Source organism: Mustela erminea, chromosome 3 (assembly GCF_009829155.1).
Source record: "Mustela erminea isolate mMusErm1 chromosome 3, mMusErm1.Pri, whole genome shotgun sequence".
NCBI lineage: Eukaryota > Metazoa > Chordata > Mammalia > Carnivora > Mustelidae > Mustela > Mustela erminea.
Window position 1 is genome coordinate 43,235,921 of NC_045616.1, and position 25,315 is coordinate 43,261,235.

The following is a 25,315-nucleotide window of genomic DNA, read 5'->3' on the forward strand; positions in this document are numbered from 1 at the left end:
TGGCTTGTTAAAATTTTAAGTAGTTTGTTTACTTAACAAGTAATGTAAAAAAAAATTTTAATGTTTCTAAATTGATATTTTAAGGTATTAATATAAACAACTATCAGACCCCATTACTGAATTTCAGACTCACATATTGTAAGCACTTAATGCAAGATTTGTGATGAACATGTTTAATGACAGGCAACTAGGCATAGTACAACAAAAATACCCTGAGGCAAAATAATGTCAAAAAAACTTCTTGTTAAAAGTTTAAAACAAAACAATTGAAATTATATTTTCTCCTGGCAATGGCTATAGTAATTGATTTGATAGATGCTTTATGCTAACTTTTTCTTCTTTTTTAAGAACCAAATAGATTGATTTTATTATAGGATATCTTTAGATTCTTTATAAAGAAAGACCTAAGGATAGGAGATCCTAAGCCTACATTAAAGAATCAAAGATAAGATTATTTGGTAAAGTAGGATTAAAATATACTTCTAGGTTTTTTCCAAATAACCTATACAAATTCTCAGTGGGACTTCATGTGCCATATTTTCTATCCTAAAGGCCTTTAGTCACCTTGTCCTTTAATCAAATAAAACAAAAAAACCACCAAACTTAACCCACCTTATTTTGAAATAAGACTGGTAGTTCAAATTCCCAAATGAATAAGATGCTTTTAATTCTATGTCCCAATCTGCATTGAGTCTTGATCTAAATATTAAATTGAAATGGTATAAGTTGTCTCCAAACAAAAACTTGAGTTCATAATGCTTCTCTTAAATGAGCTAAAATATTGATTGCATTGATGATCTACATTATCTGCCAGAAATGTGGATTGAATTGTAGTTTTATTATTTTAGACTACTGTTAGGTTTTCAGTCTGTTGATGAGCTGTGGAATTGACCTGACACATTGTTTTTTTCCTCTTTTTACCGTTCAAACTTGCTTTGTCTCTGGTGTTCTTCTATTTCACTATGCTGAGTTTAGGTGTGGTTTTATTTTTTTTTAGATCAGGTCTTGCCTCACCAGTTTCTTGGTACTTTCTGAAACCTATGGTATTACTATCATAATGTTTTTTTTTTTTATGTCTGTCCTCTGTCTCACCAATTTTACTGTTTTCCTTTAATCTTTCCATTTCTGTGCTGAATATCTTCAGCTTCAACTACTCCCCTGAACTCATCTCCACTTAGATATCTAATAGGTATCTAATCTTAAGTACGTAAAACCAGACTCAGCCCTTCTCCACCAGTAACATCAAACAACAACAAACAACTGCCAATCTTCCATAATTTTTGATAAATGAATGGGCTTGGCAATCATAACTTTATAATATGTGGCACTTAACCCCTAGCTATTTCTATTCTTTCCTGTCTCACATTACTCCTATTGTTTAGAAAACCCCAAAGAATACTTTTTGGGACTTTGCATTGTTGGTCATTCAGTCAAGAAGCCTTATATCTCTCCCTGATTTGTACAAAACTTGTTCCCTCACTTAAATAATTCAAGTCTGCTCACATGTCACATCAAGTCTCTAAACTGGTGCTGTGCCCTATCAATCATTTTTGAATCCCTTTTCTTTTCCTTCTAGCACTTGTCATTACTTGACTTTTTTTTTTTCTTTTTTTTCATTTGTTGATGGCTGCTTCCTCGTGAACATGTATGTTCCTTAGGGGAAGGACTTCATATTCACTGAGGTAACCCAAGTACCTAAAACAATGCCTCATGTATCAATTGCATTTTTTTCATTATTTTGGTTCTTTCCCAGAAATGCCATGTCCCATAAGTGGCAAGAATTATTAAAACTTTTGTCTTTCCATTATTACCTGATCTGTTGGTATATTTGGAAACATTTATATGCCTATCAGTATTTCAATTACTAGAGTCTTTTTACTATCTCTTGCTTTTTAACTCAACTAATAAAAATCACCTGAAACAGAGAAATACCTAAGTCTCATCTAGAAATTAAAGGTCTCAAGTAATAGGATTTTAGGGATTTGTAATATTTATTTTATTGACTTGAATAATAACAGAGGTTAATTCCCCTCTTAAAACACTATACTTCTATATAAATGAAAAACTTGTTTTTGTAACTTATGACTGCTTAGAAAGATAATGATACTTTGTGAAGAGATATTCAGAGATGTGGTATGTAATAGAAAGATAAAGAACATTTTAATATGTCTGTTCCTTAAATCTTTTGATAGGAAAAAATGTTTTTTGGTGGCATGATAGACTGTCCTATGCTACTCATAAGGAAAGAGTACAACTTATAAAAACACCATAAAGCAAGAGAAACATGCTACATTTGCAATGTCTTTAAGGTGAAATAGCCAAAAAAAATTCCCTCTCTGGCTGGTTTTTGATATTTTCCCATTAAAATTTTAGATCATGTTTATATAAGGTAAATGCATCCTTTTTAGGTATACATTGTAATAAGCTTTGACATATTACACAGTTGTTCAACCACTCAACATATTTAAGATACAAAAACATTTTCAGTACCTCAAAAAAGTTATCCCATACTAATTTCCCAGTACCTAGTCCCTGGCAACCACCGATTTGTTCCTACAGTTTTACATTTTCCATAATGTTATTTAAAGGAGTCATACAAAATATAAGGTTTTGAGCCAAGCTTTCACTTAGTAATAGTGTTTTTGAGATTCATCTGTGTTTTTGCATTGAGAGTAGCTCATTACTTTTTATTTTTAAAGTGCCATTCTTCATACAGTTTGTTTATCCATTCACCAACTGGACTTCCAGTCATTTGGCCATTATGATTTAAAGAATGCAATAACTGTCACATGCAAGTCTCTGGGTAGACGTCCTTCTAAACTTTGGAAGTACTTTGGAGTAGGACTTCTAGGTTGTATGGTAAAGTACGGTGTTTTATTTTATAAGAAAACTGCCAAACTATTTTTCAAAGCAGATATGTCATTTTATGTTCCCAGCAGCTATAGATGAAAGTTCTTGTTACCCTTTAACCATGTGAGCATTTTGTACTGTAGTGTTTGTTTATTGTTTTTGTTCTTTTGTTTTCATGTAGCCATTCTGGGTAGGGTGTCTAGTGGTAACAAGTAATTTGCATTTCTCTAGTGACTAATGGTATTCAACATCTTTTAATGTGTTTGTCATTCTTATTTCTAGTCTTCAAAAATTTTTCCAATTTTATAAATAGTATTGTTTATAGAATCCACATATCAAATAAATGCAAATTTTTTTTCTAGTCTATGGCTTGTCCTCTTCTTTTTTTTTTTTTAAAGATTATATTTATTTATTTGACAGAGAGAGAGAGAGATCACAAGTAGGCAGAGAGGCAGGCAGAGAGGGGGAAGCAGGCTCCCCACTGAGCAGAGAGCCTGATGCGGGGTCCGACCCAAGGCCCTGAGATCATGACCTGAGTTGGAGGCAGAGGCCCAACCCACACTGAGCCACCCAGGTTCCCCTATGGCTTGTCTTTTATTTTCTTAACAGTATCTTTTGAAAGGTTGAGTTCAAACATTTTTTTTATAAAATCAGTTTTTCCCTTTTTCTTCTGTGGTTTCTTTTTGCGTTAGAAATCTTTGCCTAACTCAAGATCACAAAGATTTTTCTCATATGTTTCTTTTAAAGGGATTATATTTTTAGGAATTGTATTTAAGTCTGTGATCCATTTCGAGTTTATTTTTGTATATAATGTACGATGAACAAAAGGTATGTGGGGTTTGTTTCAGTTTTTTGGTTTTATTTTTGGGATATTATTTGTTGAAAAGACTATCTTACCACTGTCTTGATTACTGCACTTAAATAGTAAATTATGGGAGCACCGGGGTGGCTCAGTCAGTTAAGCAACCAACTCTTGGTTTTCTACTCAGATCATAATTTTGGGGTTGTGGGAGCAAGTCCTGTCTCAGGCTCTGTGCTCAGCACAGAGCCTCCTTGAGATTATCTCTCTTCCTCTCCTGCCAACAACCCCCCCTCCCATCCCCCTTGGGTTCTCAATGTTCTCTCTCTGTCAGTAATAAATACAATCTTTAAATAAAACAATAAATTATGAAATCAGGTGATGTGAGTTCTAAATTTTGTTCTTCTTCAGTATTGTTAGGGCCTTCTAAATTCCTTTGCTTTTCCACATACATTTTAGAGTCCAATTACAACGTTCTACTGAAGTCTGGTAGGATTTTGATTGAGATTATATTGAGTGTATAATCAATTTGGAAAATATTGACAGTTTTTTTACTTAGGAGCACAGTATGTATTCCATTATTTATGTCTTTAATTTCTCATTGTGATTTTTCACTGTACAAATCTTGCTACATAAATTGTTAGAACCAATCCCTGTTATAAATGCTTTTTTATTACAATTTTTTAAAATATTTTATTGAGAGAGAGCATGAGGAGGGCAGAAGGAGGGGAAGAAAAAGAAGGGAATCCCAAGCAGACTCTTAGCCAAACATGGAGCCTGATGGGGGAACTCAATCCCATAACCCTGTGACCTGAGCTGAAACCAGGAGTCCAATGCTGAGTTGAATGAACCATCCTTGTGCCTCTTTAATTTGAATTTTTAAGTATTTATTGATTTTTGGAATTAACTTTTTTCCTGTAACCTTGCTGTACTCAATAATTAGTTCTAAAAGCTTCTTCCAGATTCTTTGAGATTTTCTACATAGATTATCATATCTTCTGTGAAAAAAGTTTTATTTGTATCTTTGCAGTCTTCTATGCCTTTTTTTCCTTGCCTTAATGTACTTCCTAGGATCTTTTTTATAATGTTGGTAAGAATGGACATTTATTGCCTTATTTCCATCTGGGATAAATTTGTTCTTCCAACACTGATTATGGTAGTAGCCATAGCTTTTTGTATATGACCTTTATCTTGTCAAGGAAGTTCCTTTCTAATTTTAGATTTCTGAGTATTTAAAAAAGTGACATTTTTTAAATATTCTTAAAATAACCACAAGTACTTATTCTTGGGATATGTGAACCTGTTGTACAACTTCTTAAATCATGGAATCAGATTGGAGACTACCACCTTCGTTACCTATTCTACTTTTACTTCCTCATATAGTACTTTTTAATCAGAGAAACCATCAAAAAAACAACTTGTAGTGGATTTTTTTTTAATGTAGTGGGATTTAATGATGAAAATTGAACTATCTCAAGCTGCTGGTTAGTATTTTGGACAGATGGACATTATCCATGTGTTTCTTTCAAAAATATAACATTTCTTGTAGCATCTCTGTTTCTGCTGCTTTTGCAAAGTACAGCACCAGTCTAGTACACAGTTATTCTTCAAAAATGCATTAAATATTAACTGGTTTCTTACTCTTTTCTTTCTTTTGGCTTAAGTTTATTTTTAAGTAATCTCTATACCGAACATGGGATTCAAACTCATGACCCCAAGATCAAGAGTCATATGTTCAAACTGAGCCAACCAGGTGCCTCTAACTGATCTATTCTTACTGCTTTATGCACTCTTTCTTCTTGTCTTGTCTAATATATGGTTCATTTAGATTAGTTTTCCCTTGGAGAATGTTGTCATTTTTTTTTTTTTTTTTTTTTTTTTTTTTTAGAATTCAGTTCACTTTGTTGCCTGGTGGTCTCTACTCTCTAATGGGTTCAGATAAAACTATGATTTTTTTAGATTAACTAATTTTTTCTTGTTAGAATTAGGAATGTTTATAACTGTATCCTAAGAAGAGGCACTCTAAAATGGATTTTTTAAAGTCAAGTTTATTGGGCATAATAGACATCCTACAGTAAATTGCATGCACCCTATGTGTGCAATTTGGTGAGGTTTGAGAAACATATACATTAACATAATCATGATACAGAATAATTTCCTGAAGTTTTTACTGCACTCTTCCCAGTCAATCTCATACTTGAACTGTGCCCAGGAAAACCACTTACTGATTGGCTTTATATGACTACAGATTAGGTATATATGTAGTTTAATAAGTAAATTAGTAAAATCACACACTTTTTGTCTGACTTCTTTTGTTCAACAAAGTGTTTTTGAGATTAGTTCCTGTTATTGCATGTATCTGTAGTTCTTTCCTTTTATTGCTGTATAATACTCCATTGTATGGATCTACTGCTCACTTAATGGGTTTCCAGCTTTTAGCTCATATGAATAAAACTTCTATGACCATTCCTTTACAAGTTGTTTTGTGCATATGTTTTCATTTCTTGGATAAATACCTTGGAAAATAATTGCTAAATCATATGCTAACACTGAACTTTTTTTTTTTTTTTATCATGCATTGCTCTTATCTTCTTTTTTTTTTTTTAATTTTTTATTTTTTATAAACATATATTTTTATCCCCAGGGGTACAGGTCTGTGAATCGCCAGGTTTACACACTTCACAGCACTCACCAAAGCACATACCCTCCCCAATGTCCATAACCCCACCCCCCTTCTCCCAACCCCCCCTCCCCCCAGCAACCCTCAATTTGTTTTGTGAGATTAAGAGTCACTTATGGTTTGTCTCTCTCTAAACACTGAACTTTTTTTTTTTAAGATTTTATTTATTTATCAGAGAGAGGGAGAGAGCAAGCACAGGCAGACAGAATGGCAGGCAGAAGCAGAGGGAGAAGCAGGCTCCCCGCTGAGCAAGGAGCCCGATGTGGGGAATCGATCCCCAGGACGCTGGGATCATGACCTGAGCCGAAGGCAGCTGCTTAACCAACTGAGCCACCCAGGCGTCCCTAAACACTGAACTTTTAAAGAAGCTGTCAAACTTGTCCAACATAGCTGTACCATTTTATAATACATGAAAGTTGCACTTGTTTTGCATCTTTGCCAGCACTAGCTATGGTAGGTTTTATTTAAAGTTATTATAGTAGTTATGTTATGTAGTCACATGGTTTTAATTTGATACTGATCTCTTCATGTGCCTTTGGGTATTTATATGTCTGAAGTGAAATAGTTATCAAATCTTTTGCCCATTTTGTAGTTGGATTATTTGCTTTCTTGTTACTGAGCTGTAAGCATTTTTTCTGTGCTATTTTTAAATAGATTATGGGATTTTTTTTGATAGGTTATATATGTATATATATATTTTAATTTATTTGACAGACAGAGGTCACAAGTAGGCAGAGAGGCAGGCAGATTGAGAGGAAGGAAAGCAGGCTCCCTGCTGAGCAGAGAGCCCGATGTGGGGCTCGATCCCAGGACCCTGGGATCATGACCTGAGCCGAAAGCAGAGGCTTTAACCCACGGAGCCACCCAGGCGCCCCTAGGTTATATTTTCTAAAGCAGTTTAGGTTCACAACAAAATGAAGCAGAAGCTAGAGATTTTGCATATGCTCGCTACTCTCATTATCCTCTCAATTATCAATATCCTCTGTAAGCATTTTAAATACCAGTCTTTTATTAGATGTATGTATTGTAAGTACTTTTTCCAAAGCTATAACTTGCCATTTTTTTCTTACGAGTAGTTTTCAAAGAACAAGTTTTAAATTTTAATGAAGTCCATTTTCCAATCTTTTCCCTTAATATTTCATACATTTTGTATCCCATCCATATAAGCTTGTGTCTACCCCACCGTCCAAAAATATTTTCTTGTACTATTTTTCTGTAGGATAAGAACTAGGAGTTGGGGCTCGCTTTCCTGCTGTGTGGCTATCCAGTTTCTCTGGCATCATTTCCAAAGAAGAGCAATTTTCCTCACTGGGTTATTTGAAAAAAAAATTATATATATATATATATATGTATATATATATATATGTTCACCACATGTGTGCATCTATTTCTGTATATTCTACTGACTATCCCTAAGCTAAAAATAAATAGTCCTTGATTACTATTTCTTTCTAACTCTTGAAGTCAGGTGCTTGAACTTTGTACATTTCCCAAATTGTTGTAGCTGCTCTAAGTCGTTCATATTTGTTGACCTTAAACAAAAGAGCCAGCTGTTTTATTAGCAAAATGAGTTTATTCGGGAATAGCAGAGGAATTGCATTTCAGGACAAGCAAGTTATGGTGGACCAGAGGCATGTCTGGGAGAACAGAGGAGAGGGGCTTGCTTTTACAGAAGGAAGGAGAAAGCTGAGAGGGCTGTTTCAGAGTGCTCATTGGCTGGGCTATTGCTAAATACGGAGAAATTCTTCCTTCCCACGGCTGGGATATGTAAAGTAAGTTTCTTGTTGGAAATGCTTTTATGGTGACTAGCATTACCTGAAAGCTCATGCTTCAGGGTTTCCCGATTCCATCTTACATGAGGTTTCTTTTATTTTCACATTTCCTACTTCTGATTAAGATCTTTGCTCAAAACATTGCTGCTCAAGATTAGATTTTTATATTTAGTGGGTTTTGTCCCTTGGTGCAGGAAGGACATTTACTGGTTGTCCTGTTCTACATCAGAGGGATAAATGCACAGGTTTCAAACCTGTGAGGCCACATTTGAGTAACAAGAAAGGTAATGAGGGAGAACTCTTAGGCATTTCCCATTTGAGGTCTGTACCTTAAAAAGTTGGAAGCATTGGAGAACATCTGTAAGTGCCGAGCTAAAAGCACCCTACTGGGTGTATCACTTCTGTAGAGATTTGACAGGCAAACAGGTGCAAAATTCAAAAATGATTATATAGCAGAATAATGACCCCAGTTTGTATGTATATAATAGTTCTAAACCATGAGCCAGACTTGAAGTCAACCAGCTAAAGAGCATACAAGGTTATGGTTAGAGGAAGGTTAAAACAGGGATGAGAGCCTCTGACTCTTAACAGCCTAAACTGATAGGTCTTGGGATCAAACAGAAATTGCTTACAGATAAAACCAAGGGATCCCTGACATTATGAGTAGATTGGAGTTTCTGGTAACAGAACTCGGGTCAGAGAGTCTTCATCTTTTTTGCAGCAGACTGGGTCAAGAAAGGAACGAGCAAATAAGGTAAGAAGTAACAACAAGGAGAAGGTAAACAGAACCAGGCTTCTGTCATTTGGGGGAAAGTTCTCTCCTTCACTTGTTTCAATTCCTGGAAATCTATTTTTCAGGCCACCAGTTGGTGTGCAGGATCAGTCAGGGTTTGGTGATTTTCTTTCTTCTTTTTTTTTTAGATCCAACACATGTACTCAAGAGTCGATTCCTTGGAGTTTGGCTGCATAAGGGTTGGTTAACAGTACTCGAAAGGGGCCTTTCCAAAAAGAGTTGCACTATGAAGTCTTTCTAGAGAGATATTTTCCAATAGACAAAATCTGAGCTGCAAGGTGAGATGTTTAAAGTCTTTGTCCCCTCGGGGACGCTGTGTAAAGATCGTTCTTCTAAAGCACAGTTTTAAAAATCAGGTGTTCACGATATCATCAAAAAGGAGTAGACCAGAGATTAGGGATTAATGGCAGTGCCTTTGGCCAGGATATTTGAAGGGTTTCTGTAATTTTGCTAATTTTGCTAATTTACAACACAGTGAAGTGTTGTAAAACCGGCCAACCAAACAGCAGGGACCTGTCGAAAACCTGCCCAGTGAAGGGAGTTCCCCCAGCACGACGAAAGTTCCAGAGAGAGTTCTTCAGGTTGGGATGATCTTTTCTAGTAGATCAAGAGCTTTTTTTGCTCTGAAATGAGGTGCCCTAAATATCAAACCTCCATTCAGGAATTTAAAGTGCTTGGGAGCAGTGTGAGCAGGTGTTCTTAAATTGTATTTCAGCAAGAGGGCAAAAAAAAAAAAAAAAAAAAAAAAAAGCAAAGTAGGCACTCCTTGCAGCCTTATTAATATATCCCCTCCACTGCTGTTCAGAAAGAATCATTTTTTCAGAATGCCAGTGATTCAATGCATGGATATAATCAGTAATGAGAAATTTGGAGTCTCTGGAAGGGACTGGATTACCATTTGGCCTAAGCCAGAATTTTCTTATTTTACCAAACGAACTATTATTAGAATTCCAATACTGTTTTTTCCTTTTCTAGGGCCAATGGCTGGGCACCTCTAGTCAACTTTTCTAGATTATCATTTGAAGGAACATCTCCGTGGACCATGACAGAATTTTGGTTGTGGGTTCCTCAGAGAGCCGTGTACTTGGTGGCATTTCTAGAGGCATCACTATTGTACAGGTAGATGCGGTTTTGCTGGCAGCTAAAACGCAAGCAAGCCCGCGTAAGACAGTTCAGACCGTTGGGCCGAGGTAACCAAGGGCAGAAGGGACTTCCAAAGATTTGATGACTTCCAAGCCTTCGGAACAGCATACTCAGCATAATATTTACCGTTTCGGTCCTTTTAAACACAGTACCAAATGTCAGTACAAAAGAGTTGGTGTTAACCAAAAGAATTTCCTCTAAGTCATCAGGCAGCCGCAGGAGGTGACCTGTCAGAGACACACAGTCCTGAGGAGTACCATCCACAGAGAGAGGGAAGGAGGGTGGCAAGGTAAAGATGGCGGATGTGAGGAAGTGGGCACGGGTAAGAGTTCAGGAAGGAGAGGGAAGGAGGAAGTTGGTCATTCGGATGTCCAAAGGCAGGGGGTTTTTAAAGCTTTCCTTTAGGGTTTTATTTCTAAAGATTTTATTCATTTATTTATTTGTCAGAGATCGAAAGAGAGAGCACAAGCAGGGGGAGCTGCAGTCAGGGAGAAGCAGACTTCCTGCTGAGGAGGGAACGGGATGTGGGACTTGATCCCAGGACCCTGGGATCATGACCTGAGCTGAAGCCAAATGCTTAACCCACTAAACCATCTAAGCATCCCTCCTTTAAGGTTTTAAAGACTAAATCATCCTGATCTTCCCAAATGATAGGATCAGGTTTTTGGTTTTTTTGTTTGTTTGTTTGTTTGTTTTCATTTTTTAATACAGTAGCCTGTTAACCAAGAAAACCTTGTAAATGGCACTTGGTTTGGGTTTGAATAAGTTCAAGGTGTATATTTGGATCTAAATGTAGTCCTTGTTCTGAAATTAGGTACCCCAAATAGCAAAGTTTAGTTTGAGAAAAGTGCAATTCCTCCTTGAAGACTTTGTGTCGCATTAAGGCTAAAAGTTTAATAGGTGGTTGCTGTCTTCCAGGAGAAGAGGCCCCGAGAAGGGGATCAAAGAAAGCAAATCCTCGGCATTTTGTCATAAACCAGAGGCCTCCAGGTAACTCTGTATGGTCTAAAATTGCTTTTAAATATTGGGAGAAGTAGGAAGGACTTTTGGTCATTCCTTGGGGGTACTAGAGTCTATTTGTAATGTCTTCCTTCCTAAATAAAAGTAAGGCGATATTGGCAAATTCCTATCCCCAGGGCAGAAGTAAGGAGGCCCTGAATCTTATAATCTTTTTTTTTTTTTAATAGATTTTATTAATTTATTTATTTGAGAGACAGAGAGAGAAACAGAGTGAGAGAGCATGAGAGGGGAAGGTAAGAGGGAGTAACAGACTTCCCACGGAGCTGGGAGCCCTATGTGGGACTTGATCCAAGGCCTCCAGGTCATGACCTGAGCCGAAGCCAGTTGCTTAACCAACTGAGCCACCCAAGGTGTCCCTGAATCTTATAATCTTTATTATGGGCTTGATGCCCTACAGCCTATTCAGTAGGGATCCACAGTTAGAACCTTTACTGTTGGGTCTCCTGTTGTCTCAGATGGAGCACTTAAAGATATTGAAGGGTTATTTGATTCATCTGGTTGCCTTATTTTGGTTGCTACTATCAAATTCCAGAAGTATCTCCCCCTTTTGGAGAAAGAAATTTTAGTGTGTTATTCTCTAAGAAATCTTGGCCCAATAAAGGGATAGGGCTGAGAGAAGTCAGGAGAAAAGGTTGCGCATCTCTCAGAGGGTGTAAATAAAAGGGAATAGGTTTAGGGACAGGAATGCACTAACGTTTATTAGAAATCCTGGTATTTGAACCGCTTGAATCCATCAAGGCAGGGACTGTTTTTGATAACAACAGTGACGTTGAACTCCCAACAGTGCAGCTCCAGGGTCAGTAAACAGAGAGATTCATTTCCAACCTGGAGAAAGATGGAGAAATGCTCCTATAGTTCCTCAGAGTCTTGTAATCAGGAAAAGGTTGGTTGGAGGGCCGAAGGCTCCTGGAGAGCTTAAATGGGTAACAATCTTTCTCCCAGTGTCCTAGCTTTTGCAGTAAGACAAAGACCAGACAAAGTTTGGCTTCGCTTAGGGGCCTCCATTTGTTGGAGTTGAAAATTAAGGATTTTAGTGGATTTCCTTCAGTTGAACCGCCTAGGTGTAGGGTGAGCAGATATACTCACTTAACCTAAGATAGAATGGACGTGGTTTTCCCATTTCATCCTGGTCGTTTTAACTAGAAAGTAAAGATCTCAGTTCAGCCTGTTAATGAACACAGAGCTGAAGCCAACCCAAGTGGATTCAGTAATGGTAAAAGGCTAGAGTTTTCCTTAGAAACAATTTAGAGTCAAATGTAAGAGTTGTGCACAGGCTCACTGGGTTTCTGAGTGCAAACCTGAATCTTATTCCAGTCAACAGGTTTTGGGAAAGCCCTAGAAATTGCCAGGTGAAGTCACTTAGTGATTGCAAACATGACCATGTAAGAGGGCAGGGGATTGGTCCTCTCATTTGCAGCTCCAGAAGTTTTCAGAATCGTCCTGCTTAGCTCTTTTCCTTCAGGGCTGGGCTTGGCCTTGGCCAAGGAGCTTGCGAACTAGCCGGTGAAGTCTGAGAAACCAGGTTGGTAAGTCTAAACAAACTATGTTAAATTCCTCAGCAATTAAAAAAAAAAAAAAAAAAGAATTATTTATTTATTTGACAGAGAGAGACAGACAGCACAATCAGGTAGAGCAGCAGAGGGAGAGGGAGACGCAGACTCCCTGCTGAGCAGGGAGACACCGTGGGGGCTCGATCATGAACTGCACCGGCTTAACTATTGAGCACCCCCAGGCACCTCTCCCTCCAGCAAATTTGTGGGGAAACTTGCTTGCTTTGGGAAAATGTTAGTCCAGGGGATATGCGAAATTAAGGATTTAACATTAGGGTCCTTCATAGGGTCTAATTTTAAAGGGGCAGATTCTAATGAGTTCTGAGGAGGAGGACAGGGAGAGCTTCTGAGAAAAAAGAGAAGTTCAGCAAGAGAGCTGGGACGGAGACGTGAAGGGCACCAGGGAGTGCGCAGAGTGGAAGAGCAGTCGTGTGGGGGCGGAGGAAATGAAGAGGCCTCTGACGGCTTTTTCCCTTTTTTTCAGCAGTTTATTTCCCCCGTCAGGCCCTCTTTCCTTTCCTTCCTCCCCTCCCTTCCTTCTTTCCTCACTACACTTTTTTTTTTTTTTAAGATTTTATTTATTTTATTTGATAGGCCAGAGATCACAAGTAAGGCAGAGAGGCAGAGACAGGAAGAGAGAGGAGGAAGCAGGCTCCCTGCTGAGCAGAGAGCGCGATGCGGGGCTCGATCCCAGGACCCTGGGATCATGACCTGAGCCGAAGGCAGACGCTTTAACCCACTGAGCCACCCAGGCGCCTCACTACACTCTTTTTTATGCTTGTTTTCATTGAAGTGTAGTTGACATAATTGTATTCTTTTCAAGAACACAATACATTGATCTGACAAGTACATGCATCGCTCACCGCTCACCACCCTGAATGTAGTTACCCTCTGTCGCCATACAGTGCTGTTATAAGTTCGTCGACTATATTCTCTGTACTGTGTTTTTCATCCCCATGACTTAATATGTTATTATTATTATTTTTTTTACTTTTTGGACTTATTTATTTATAACTGGAAGTTCGTACCTTTTAATCCCCTTCACCTATTTTGCCCATTACTCTACCCCCCTTCCTCCCCTCTGGGAACCACCAGTTTTTTCTCTGTATTTATGAATCCATTATTTTCTTTCATTTGTGTCACTTTTAGATTCCAGATATAAGTGAAATTGTACGGTATTGGTCTTTCTCTGACTTATTTCAGTTAGCATAATAACCTCTAAGTCATCCATGTTGTCACAAAAAAAAAGATTTCATTTTTTTATGGCTGAGAAATATTCCATTGTGTGTGTGTGTGTTGGTGTATGCACACGTGTATGTAGAGACATATACACATACACATCTTCTTTATCCACTTATCCCTTGATGGACACTTACATTGTTTCCATATCTTGGCTATCATAAATGAGGCTACAATTAACATAGGCGTGCACCTATCTTTTCAAAAGAGTGTTTTCATTTTCTTTGGGTAAATATCCAATAGTGGAGTTACTAGGTCATATAGTATTTCTATTTTTAATTTTTGAGGACTGGTGTACTCTTTCCATAGTAGCTGCATCAGTTTACATTCCCACCAACACTGGAAGAGGATTGTCTGTTTTGATACTAGCCATTCTGCCTAGCGTGAAGTGATAGCTTTTGTGGTTTTGATCTGCATTTCTCTGATAATTAGTGATGCTTAGGATCTTTTCATGTACCTGTTGGACATTTGAATGACTTCTTTGAAAAAAATGTCTTTTAAGGTCCTCTGTCCATTTCCTCATTGACTTATTTGTTGTCTTGGTGTTGAGTTGTATGAATTCAAGGTATATTTTGGATATTATTAATCCCTTATCAAATACATCCCTTGCAAATACCCTCTCCCATTCAGTAGGTTGCCCTTCAGTTTTGTTGATGGTTCCTCACTGTTAAAAGCTTTTTAGTTTGACATAGTCCCAATTCCTTTTTTTCTTTTTCTTTCTTTCTTTTGTTTCCTTTGCCTGGGGAGACAGATTCAGAAAAATGTTGCTAAGGCCAATGTCTAAGAGTTACCTGCCTAAGTTTTAAGGTCTTACATTTAGGTTTTTAATATATTTTGAGTTTATATCTGTGTATGCTACAAGATAGTGATCCAGTCAAATTCCTTTCTATGTAGCTGTACAGTTTTCCTAGCACCAGTTTTTTTTTTAATTTTTATTTTTTATAACATATATTTTTATCCCCAGGGGTACAGGTCTGTGAATCACCAGGTTTACACACTTCACAGCACTCACCAAAGCACATACCCTCCCCAATGTCCATAATCCCACCCCCTTCTCCCAAACCCCTCCCCCAGCAACCCTCAGTTTGTTTTGTGAGATTAAGAGTCACTTATGGTTTGTCTCCCTCCCAATCCCATCTTGTTTCATTGATTCTTCTCCTACCCACTTAAGCCCCCATGTTGCATCACCACTTCCTCATATCAGGGAGATCATATGATAGTTGTCTTTCTCTGCTTGACTTATTTCGCTAAGCATGATACGCTCTAGTTCCATCCATGTTGTCGCAAATGGCAAGATTTCATTTCTTTGATGGCTGCATAGTATTCCATTGTGTATATATACCACATCTTCTTGATCCATTCATCTGTTGATGGACATCTAGGTTCTTTCCATAGTTTGGCTATTGTGGACATTGCTGCTATAAACATTCGGGTGCACGTGCCCCTTTGGATCACTAAGTTTGTATCTTTAGGGTAAATACCCAATAGTGCAATTGCTGGGTCATAGGGCAGTTCTATTTTCAACATTTTGAGGAACCTCCATGCTGTTTTCCAGAGTGGCTGCACCAGCTTGCATTCCCACCAACAGTGTAGGAGGGTTCCCCTTTCTCCGCATCCTCGCCAGCATCTGTCATTTCCTGACTTGTTGATTTTAGCCATTCTGACTGGTGTGAGGTGATATCTCATTGTGGTTTTGATTTGTATTTCCCTGATGCCGAGTGATATGGAGCACTTTTTCATGTGTCTGTTGGCCATCTGGATGTCTTCTTTGCAGAAATGTCTGTTCATGTCCTCTGCCCATTTCTTGATTGGATTATTTGTTCTTTGGGTGTTGAGTTTGCTAAGTTCTTTATAGATTTTGGACACTAGTCCTTTATCTGATATGTCGTTTGCAAATATCTTCTCCCATTCTGTCAGTTTGTCTTTTGATTTTGATTAACTGTTTCCTTTGCTGTGCAAAAAGCTTTGATCTTGATGAAATCCCAATAGTTCATTTTTGCCCTTGCTTCCCTTGCCTTTGGCGATGTTCCTAGGAAGATGTTGCTGCGGCTGAGGTCGAAGAGGTTGCTGCCTGTGTTCTCCTCAAGGATTTTGATGGATTCCTTTCGCACATTGAGGTCCTTCATCATTTTGAGTCTATTTTCTGTGTGGTGTAAGGAAATGGTCCAATTTCATTTTTCTGCATGTGGCTGTCCAATTTTCCCAGCACCATTTATTGAAGAGGCTGTCTTTTTTCCATTGGACATTCTTTCCTGCTTTGTCGAAGATTAGTTGACCATAGAGTTGAGGGTCTATTTCTGGGCTCTCTATTCTGTTCCATTGATCTATGTGTCTGTTTTTGTGCCAGTACCATGCTGTCTTGATGATGACAGCTTTGTAATAGAGCTTGAAGTCCGGAATTGTGATGCCACCAACTTTGGCTTTCTTTTTCAATATCCCTTTGGCTATTCGAAGGTCTTTTCTGGTTCCATATAAATTTTAGCATTATTTGTTCCATTTCTTTGAAAAAGATGGATGGTACTTTGATAGGAATTGCATTAAATGTGTAGATTGCTTTAGGTAGCAGTAGACATTTTCACAATATTTATTCTTCCAATCCAGGAGCATGGAACATTTTTCCATTTCTGTGTGTCTTCCTCAATTTCTTTCATGAGTACTTTATAGTTTTCTGAGTATAGATTCTGTGTCTCTTTGGTTAGGTTTATTCCTAGGTATCTTATGGTTTTGGGTGCACTTGTAAATGGGATTGACTCCTTAATTTCCCTTTCTTCTGTCTTGCTTGTTGGTGTAGAGAAATGCAACTGATTTCTGTGCATTTATTTTATATCCTGACACTTTACTGAATTCCTGTATAAGTTCTAGCAGTTTTGGAGTGGAGTCTTTTGGGTTTTCCACATATAGTATCATATCATCTGCGAAGAGTGATAATTTGACTTCTTCTTTGCCGATTTGGATGTCTTTAATTTCCTTTTCGTTGTCTGATTGCTGAGGCTAGGTACCTCTAGTACTATGTTGAATAGCAGTGGTGATAATGGACATCCCTGCCGTGTTCCTGACCTTAGCGGAAAAGCTTTCAGTTTTTCTCCATTGAGAATGATATTTGCGGTGGGTTTTTCATAGATGGCTTTGATGATATTGAGGTATGTTCCCTCTATCCCTACACTTTGAAGAATTTTGATCAGGAAGGGATGCTGTACTTTGTCAAATGCTTTTTTAGCATCTATTGAGAGTATCATATGGTTCTTGTTCTTTCTTTTATTGATGTGTTGTATCACATTGATTGATTTGCGGATGTTGAACAACCTTGCAGCCCTGGAATAAATCCCACTTGGTCGTGGTGAATAATCTTTTAATGTACTGTTGAATCCTATTGGCTAGTATTTTGGTGAGAATTTTCACATCTGTGTTCATCAAGGATATTGGTCTATAGCTCTCTTTTTTGATGGGATCCTTGTCTGGTTTTGGATCAAGGTGATGCTGGCCTCATAAAATGAGTTTGGAAGTTTTCCTTCCATTTCTATTTTTTGGAACAGTTTCAGGAGAATAGGAATTAGTTCTTCTTAAATGTTTGGTAGAATTCCCCGGGAAGCCGTCTGGCCCTGGGCTTTTGTTTGTTTGGAGATTTTTAATGACTGTTTCAATCTCCTTACTGGTTATGGGTCTGTTCAGGCTTTCTATTTCTTCCTGGTTCAGTTGTGGTAGTTTATATGTTTCTAGGAATGCATCCATTTCTTCCAGATTGTCAAATTTGTTGGCGTAGAGTTGCTCATAGTATGTTCTTATAATAGTTTGTATTTCTTTGGTGTTAGTTGTGATCTCTCCTCTTTCATTCATGATTTTATTTATTTGGGTCCTTTCTCTTTTCTTTTTGATAAGTCGGGCCAGGGGTTTATCAATTTTATTAATTCTTTCAAAGAACCAGCTCCTAGTTTCGTTGATTTGTTCTATTGTTTTTTTTTGGTTTCTATTTCATTGATTTCTGCTCTGATCTTTATGATTTCTCTTCTCCTGCTGGGCTTAGGGTTTCTTTCTTGTTCTTTCTCCAGCTCCTTTAGGTGTAGGGTTAGGTTGTGTACCTGAGACCTTTCTTGTTTCTTGAGAAAGGCTTGTACCGCTATATATTTTCCTCTCAGGACTGCCTTTGTTGTGTCCCACAGATTTTGAACCGTTGTATTTTCATTATCATTTGTTTCCATGATTTTTTTCAATTCTTCTTTAATTTCCCGGTTGACCCATTCATTCTTTAGAAGGATGCTGTTTAGTCTCCATGTATTTGGGTTCTTTCCAAACTTCCTTTTGTGGTTGAGTTCTAGCTTTAGAGCATTGTGGTCTGAAAATATGCAGGGAATGATCCCAATCTTTTGATACCAGTTGAGTCCTGATTTAGGACCTGAGGATGTGATCTATTCTGGAGAATGTTCCATGTGCACTAGAGAAGAATGTGTATTCTGTTGCTTTGGGATGAAATGTTCTGAATATATCTGTGATGTCCACCTGGTCCAGTGTGTCGTTTAAGGCCTTTATTTCCTTGCTGATCTTTTGCTTGGATGATCTGTCCATTTCAGTGAGGGGAGTGTTAAAGTCCCCTACTATTATTGTATTATTGTTGATGTGTTTCTTTGATTTTGTTATTAATTGGTTTATATAGTTGGCTGCCCCACGTTGGGGGCATAGATATTTAAAATTGTTAGATCTTCTTGTTGGACAGACCCTTTGAGTATGATATAGTGTCCTTCCTCATCTCTTATTATAGTCTTTGGCTTAAAATCTAATTGATCTGATATAAGGATTGCCACTCCTGCTTTCTTCTGATGTCCATTAGCATGGTAAATTCTTTTCCACCCCCTCACTTTAAATCTGGAGGTGTCTTCGGGCTTAAAATGAGTTTCTTGGAGGACAACATATAGTATGGGTTTTGTTTTTTTATCCATTCTGATACCCTGTGTCTTTTGACTAGGGGACATTTAGCCCATTAACATTCAGGGTAACTATTGAGAGATATGAATTTAGTGCCATTGTATTGCCTGTAAGGTGACTGTTACTGTATATGGTCTCTGTTCCTTTCTGATCTACCACTTGTAGGCTCTCTCTTTGCTTAGAGGACCCCCTTTCAATATTTCCTGTAGAGCTGGTTTGGTATTTGCAAATTCTTTCAGTTTTTGTTTTGTCCTGGAAGCTTTTAATCTCTCCTTCTATTTTCAATGATAGCCTAGCTGGATATAGTATTCTTGGCTGCATGTTTTCTCATTTAGTGCTCTGAAAATATCATGCCAGCTCTTTTGGCCTGCCAGGTCTCTGTGGATAAGTCAGCTGCCAATCTAATATTTTTACCATTGTATGTTACAGACTTCTTTTCCCGGGCTGCTTTCAGGATTTTCTCTTTGTCACTGAGACTTGTAAATTTTACTATTAGGTGACGGGGTGTGGGCCTATTCTTACTTGATTTTGAGGGGCGTTCTCTGAACCTCCTGAATTTTGATGCTCGTTCTCTTTGCCATATTGGGGAAATTCTCCCAATAATTTCTCCAGTATACCTTCTGCTCCCCTCTCTCTTTCTCTTCTTCTGGAATCCCAATTATTCTAATGTTGTTTCCTCTTATGGTGTCACTTATCTCTCAAATTCTCCCCTCGTGGTCCAGTAGCTGTTTGTCCCTCTTTTGCTCAGCTTCTTTATTCTCTGTCATTTGGTCTTCTATATCGCTAATTCTTTCTTCTGCCTCATTTATCCTAGCAGTGAGAGCCTCCATTTTTGATTGGCACCTCATTGATAGCTTGTTTGATTTCAACTTGGTTAGATTTAGTTCTTCTATTTCTCCAGAAAGGGCTTTTATATCTCCCGAGAGGGTTTCTCTAGTATCTTCCATGCCTTTTTCGAGCCCGGCTAGAACCTTGAGAATTGTCATTCTGAACTCTAGATCTGACATATTACCAATGTCTGTATTGATTAGGTCCCTAGCCTTCGGTACTGCCTCTTGTTCTTTTTTTTGTGGTGAATTTTTCCGTCTTGTCATTTTGTCCAGATAAGAGTATATGAAGGAGCAAGTAAATACTAAAAGGGTGGCAACAACCCCAGGAAAATATGCTTTAACCAAATCAGAAGAGATCCAAAATCGTGAGGGGGGAGAAAGGGGATAAAAAGAGGTTCAAAAAGGAAGAAAGAGAAAAAAAAGAAAAAGAAAAAAAGAAAAGAATTTAAAAAAAGAAAACGAATAAAGAAAAATATAAAAAAGAAAAAATATACTATATTTAGATAAACTAGTTAAAAAATGTTAAAAAAAGAAAAGGGTAAAAGTTAAAAAAAAAAATTTTACCAGAAGGCAAGTAAAAAAAAAAAAATGAAAAATGAAAAAAATTAAATTAAGCTGCAAGGACTAAAAAAAAATCACAGGGAGAAAGCCATGAGTTCCGTGCTTTGCTTTCTCCTCCTCTGGAATTCTACTGCTCTCCTTGGTATTGAAACCGCACTCCTTGGTAGGTGAACTTGGTCTTGGCTTGATTTCTTGTTGATCTTCTGGGGGAGGGGCCTGGTGTAGTGATTCTCAAGTGTCTTTGCCCCAGACGGAATTGCACCGCCCTTACCAGGGTCCGGGCTGAGTAATCCGCTCAGGTTTGCTTTCAGGAGCTTTTGTTCCCTGAGCGCTTTCCGTAGAGTTCCGGAGGACAGGGAATACAAATGGCGGCCTCCTGGTCTCCGGCCCGGAGGAGCCGAGAGCCCGGGGCCCACTCCTCAGTGCGCCCTCAGAGAACAGCGCCCAGTTACTCCCGTCTGCCTGACCTTCCGGCCGTGCTCCGAGCTCACCGAGCCTGTGACCAGTTCAAGGTAACCCCGAGCTGCGAGCTTACTGTTGGCTCTGTCTCTGTAGCCGGCTTTCCCATTCCAATACCCGCAAGCTCTGCGACACTCAGACACCCCCGATCCTTCTGTAACCCTGCGGGACCTGAGGCCACGCTGACCCCACGTGGGCTTCGCCCCGGTTTAGCCTCTAGAGCGACGTCCCTCAGTGGACCAGTCTTTTAAAAGTCCTGATTTTGTGCTCCGTTGCTCCGCCGCTTGCCGGGAGCCACTCCCTCCTCCCGGGTCTATCTTCCCGTTGCTTTGGATTCACGTCTCCGCCAGTCCTACCTTTCAGAAAGTGGTTGTATTTCTGTTTCCGGAATTGCTGTTCTTCTTCTCTTTGATCTGCTGATGGATTGCAGGTGTTTGCAATCTTTAGATAAGCTATCTAGCTGATCTCCTGCTAGTTGAAGTAGTCTCAGCCTGCTACTTCTCTGCCATCTTGACTCCCTAGCACCAGTTTTTGAAGAAACTGTCTTTCCCTCACTGTATATTCTTGCTTCCTTTGTCATAGAATAATTGACCATGTAAGTCTGGGTTTCTTTCTGGACACTCTGCTCTATTCCTTTGATCTGTGTGTCTTTGTCTATACCATACTTTTTTTGATTACTATAGTTTTATTGTATAGTTTGAAATCTGGGATTGTGATACTTCCAGCTTTTTTATCTTTGTTGGTATTGTTTGGGCTATACATGGTCTTTTAAATTTTCATACAAATTTTAGATTGTTTTAGTTCTGTGGAAGATACTGTTGTTATTTTGATAGTGATTGCATTGGATCTGTTGATTTCTTTGGGTAGTGTGGGCATTGTAACAATATTCTAATGCATGAACATGATATATCTTTTAATTTATTTGTATCTTTGTCAATTTCTTTCATCACTGTCTTACAGTTTTTGGAGTACAGGTCTTCATTTCCTGGATTAAGTTTATTCCCAGATTTTTTCTTTCTGCAGTTGACTGTGGCTTCTTAATTTCTCTTTCTGATAGCTCATTATTAGTGTACAGAAAAGCAAGTAGTTATTATGTATTAGCTGTATATCCAACAAATTTACTGGATTCATTTGTCAGTCTGATAGTTTTGGGATGGAGTACTTAGTTAGCATTTTCTGTATATGTTGTCATGTCATCTGCAAATAGTGACAGTTTTACTTCTCTGGTGATTGAGATGCCTTTTATTTCTTGTCTAATTGCTGCTAGGCCTTCCAGTACTGTGGTGAATGAAAGTGATGAGAGTGGACATCCTTGTCTTGTTCCTGATCTTACAGGTTCATATTCTGATGCATGACGTGTATCCACCATTAGAGTGTGATACACAACAGTTTCCCTCACCTAAAAAGTCTCCATGCTCTGTCCTTTCGTCCCTCCTTTCCCCCGATTCAGGCAACATTGATCCTTTTCCTGTCTCCATAGTTTTGCTGTTTCTAGACTGTCCTAGGGCTGGAATCATACAATATGTAGCATTTTCTGATTGGCTTCTTTCATTCTGTAATGTGCAACTTAGTTTATTCCTATCTTTTCATGGATTGATAGCTAATTTCTCTCTAGTGCTGTAGAATAATCTATTGTCTAGATGTAATAGTTCGGTTATCCTTCACATACTGAATGAAGGATGTCTTGGTTGCTTTGAAGTTTGGGCAATTACGAATGAAGCTTTCGAATAAACATCCATGTGCATGTTTATGTGCAGGTTTTTGTATGGACCTAGGTTTTCAAACTCATTTGGATAAATATCAAAGAGATCATATGGTAAGAGTATGTTTGGTTTTGTAAGAAACTGTCAAATTGTCTTTCAAAGTGACTGTCCTGTTGTACATTTCTCACCAGCAGTGTATGAGAGTTTCCGTTACTCTACGTCCTTTCCAGCATTTGGTGGTGTCAGTGTTTTGGATTTTGGCCTTTCTGATAGGTGTGTTGGGATATCTTCTTGTTACTTTGATTGACAACTATATCCCTAATAATATAGGGTCTTGAGCATCCTTTCATATGTCCTTTTTAAGTTTTTTCATTTTTACTAGCACATCTGGATTAACGAATTTGAGCATCTTTTCCTATATTTCATATTCCTTTGAGTTTCTTCTGTGGATTACCTGTTTAGTTTGCTAATTTTCCTATTGCCTTTCTCATTTTATTGTTGATTTCTTATTGATTATTATCATTCCTTTGGGATGCTGGAAAATAAGTCTTTCACTGGTTTAAAATCTTGTATCTCCTCCCAATTTATTATCTATCATTAACTTCTACATGATATCTTTAATTGAACCCAAATTATTTTTTAAAGATTTTACTTAGAGAGTGAGTGAGGAAGCAAGAGAACATGAGCCATGGGGAGGGCCAAAAGGAGAGGGAGGAAGTAAGATTCCCCGCAGAGCAGGGAGCCAGACGTGGGGCTCCATCTGATCCTGGGACTCCAGGATCATGACCGGAGCTGAAGGAAAGATGCTTAACCCACTGAGCCACCCCGGCACCCCTGAACAAAAATTCTTAACGTTAATCAAATCCATTGTCTTTTCCCTGCTTGTGGTTTGTACTTTTGAACTTTGTCTATGTCCTTTTTCTGTACATTAGTCACAAAATACTCTTCAAATTATCTTTTCATTTTTTTTATGGTTTTAGATTTTACTTTGAAGTTTTAATTAATTTGGAAACTACTTCATTCAAGGTTTTAGGTAAAGATATAGTTTCATTTTCTCTGTATTGTGAACTATTTTTTGTAACACTGTATGATAATTGTCTTTCCTATTCCCATTGATTCTTGGTGTAACTTTTGACCTATATCAAGTTATTATGTATACGTAGTGGGATTTTGTGCTATTTTGTTTCAGTCATCCAGTTGTCTGACCACTTTATTACTGCATTACAAGAGCGTTACTACATGGGAGGGCAAAGCTACTCTCTCTCTCTCTCTCTTTTTTTTTAAAGATTTTATTTATTTATTTGACAGACAGAGATCACAAGTAGGCAGAGAAGCAGGCAGAGAGAGAGGGGGAAGCAGGCTCCCCTCTGAGCAGAGAGCCTGATGTGGGGCTCAATCCCAGGACCCTGGGATCATGACCTGAGCCGAAGGCAGAGGCTTAACCCACTGAGCCACCCAGGTGCCCCAAAGCTACTCTCTTTATTGTTCTCAAAAGTATGTGTCTTTAGGCAAATGTATTTTTTCTTTGTATATTATTTATATGGGTTTTAAGGTTTCTAATTAATTTGTATGAATTAAAAAGGCACAAGGGAAAGGTATGATACATTTAATGCAAAATTTCTCTGGTTGGTTTTGTTTTTTGGTCTATGCAATCATTATAAAAGAGTTAATGACTCCATTATAATGATATGTTTACAGTATGTATTTATGCCAGTGTCAGAATTAGAAAATATTTTTTATTTAAAATTTTTCTATTCCATACTTCTTAAATATTTTGGACTTAAATATATGGATACATTTAGATGTTTTGATTTGTAAAGAGTAAGGTCAGAAATTAAAATTCACTTCATTATTTCACTTAGTATAATAAGAAAATAGATATAGGTTAAGAAGAAAATAGTGGATACAGGTTAATTACTAGTGATGTCAATAGCAAATACATATTTCTTGACTTGGCCCTTTATTGTATAGTTCTGAACATATCTATGGTTTATTTGCTGCTTAGGTCTTTCATTTAGTTATAACATGGGAAAACATGTTTGGCAAAATAAGTTTTTCAGGTGTTAGGCATTTTCTTTCACCTTATTTTGTTTCTAGATGACCCTCACTATGGGATTAAATTTTCTGTTTGAGACAACAGTATTTTTGATATATCTGAGCAAAACTGGGAGTAAAGGACCCCAGTTTGGTAGAAGTCTCTTGACATCATAGCAAGAAATGTGTGTCTCTAAAAGCAGAATTTACAGTAAATTTACAGCAAATTTTCAGAATTTACCTTCTCACTACTCCGTACGCAGCAAGTTCAGGGTATAGTCCAGTGGTGATTATTTGTAACTTCTAACTGAAATAGAAGGGCCCTAAGCAGGTGCAAGTAATTTGCAAACAAGGTGTTCTGAAAAGACTCTAGTAGTCTGCTACTGACATGTAATATCAAATCGTCTTTCCAAAGGCCATTCTATGAGATTAGGGAAAAGCAATAGCACAATATACAGACTTTCTTTCTTTCATGAGACTGGCAAATGTGGGTAACTCTGTTATGTGTCAACTTGGTTAGTCTACCTTACATTCCTGAGAATTCCTTTTTCTCCATGTTGCCAGTAAGGCTGGACCACAAGGCAGATTTCTGAGGGGATCTGGAGAGTAGAATGAAGAGGCACCCTTTGTACTTTATGCAGCCAGTCACTTATCTGCTGACTCACCTCCTAGCATGGGCAGTGGCCAGCACTGCACCTGTTTCTGACCCCTTGGATTGATCAAAGGCCCCATTTCCTGCAGGATACTCCCTCAATGAATGTGAGGGCCAATAAAAATGGACATGATTTGTTCAGTCTGTTTTGTGGGCTCCAGCTCTTGCTTGTGAGTTTGGGATTCTTCCCTTCATCCTCACTTTAGGTCCGTCTTCCCTTCCTATTCTGTCTGACACATGCTCGTCAAACTCGAGCATCACATGCAAGGTCAGTTGCCTTTCAGAGACTCCTTAAGCATCCCCCACAATCGAG